Here is a 1,518-nt window from a genome sequence, read left to right as displayed (position 1 = left end):
TTTTTACTTCTTTTGAAGCCGCATTGAAGATCAGTATCTTTTGAGATCAGAGTTTCTTCCTCGGGGATACCTTTCTATTCTATACCTATGGACCACATAAAAGGTAAAGGTTCCCTTGCTCGAAAGCCAGTCGAATCCGACTCTAGGGTTGCGGTGCTCATCTCCGTTTCAAAGCCGAAGAGCCAGCGCTGTCCGAAGACGTTTCCATGGTCATGTGGCCGGCATGACTAAACACCAAGGCGCACGGAATGCTATTACCTTCCCACCGAAGTGGTACCTATTTATCTACTTGCAATTTCTTGCTTTCGAACTGCTAGGTTGGCAGGAGCTGGAACTAGAGACGGGAGCTCACTCCGTCATGCGGCACCCGGGTCTCGAACTGCTGAACTACCAACCTTCCACAGCCTGCAGTTCAGTGTCTTAACCACTTGAGCCACTGCAGCTCCTATACGTAGTTGCTAACTTGTATTGTTGTTTGCCCAGCGGAGATAGCAGCAGGAATGAGTGAGCATGAGGACAGAAGGCTAGGCAGGGAGCAAAGGGAACAGAGGAGGTTAATTTCAACTCTAAGCAACAGGTTATGAGGACCAGATTTCTGCACTAGAAGCTTCCACCACCACCTCCACCACCACCACCATTATTGTTTTGAGCTCCCTACCTGGAATCACCAGGCTTCAGTCCTGATTGGCTCTTTTATCTATCACAAAGTGGGGAGAGGGCAAAGTATTCGGCAGTTGCCTATTAAATGCAGGACAGGCTCCCCGATCACTTTAGCAGGACGTTAAGCAGCCACCAGGCAATTTCTTCCTTTTGTGCAAAATGCCTGTTCTCTGTGGTTCCCATCACCAACCTCCCCCATAAGAACACACAACCTGAGGCCAGAGTGCCCCATGCTGCACGTCCTCTCCTTTCAGCTATGGCTGGGGCTTACGGAGTGCTTAGGTGGACTGTGATTGGATAAAGACTCAGTCGGGATTCTAATGTGGACTTAGATCTGTAGAGCACGCCATCTAACCTGTCAGCACTGCGAGCACTTTAGAAGAAGAGGAGGAGGAGATTGGGTTTACAGAGCGGCTTCCAAACTCCTTTCCCTTCCCCTCCCCACAACAGACACCCTGTGAGGTGGGTGGGGCTGAGAGAACTCTGACACAAACTGCTCTTTTTCAAGGACAGCTGTGCCAGCGCTTGTGACTGACCCAAGGTCACATCAGCAGGTGCAAGTGGAGGAGTGGGGAATCAAACCCGGTTCTCCCAGATTAGAGTCCGCGCACTTAACCACTACACCAAATTGGCTCTCCTTTTATTGTTAACTAGCAGAAAAGCCCGTTGTGAAACCGATACAACGGGATCTAGAAAGATATGGTCTGTAACGAACGCATAGGCTGGATGGTGGTAAGGTAAACAGTAGTGGGTGAGGGTGGGAGGGGGGTGGGGGAACGGCGGTGGCGGCCGGAGGCCTCTGCATCCCGTTGCTGGCCCTGGAGTGAGTGGGGGGGAAGGGACCCGGCCTCCAGTTGC

The sequence above is a fragment of the Gekko japonicus genome, unplaced genomic scaffold (genome assembly GCF_001447785.1).
Source record: "Gekko japonicus isolate JY-2015 unplaced genomic scaffold, Gekko_japonicus_V1.1 scaffold899, whole genome shotgun sequence".
NCBI lineage: Eukaryota > Metazoa > Chordata > Lepidosauria > Squamata > Gekkonidae > Gekko > Gekko japonicus.
The sequence above is the reverse complement of the archived record's forward strand: the minus strand, read 5'-3'. Positions refer to the sequence as shown.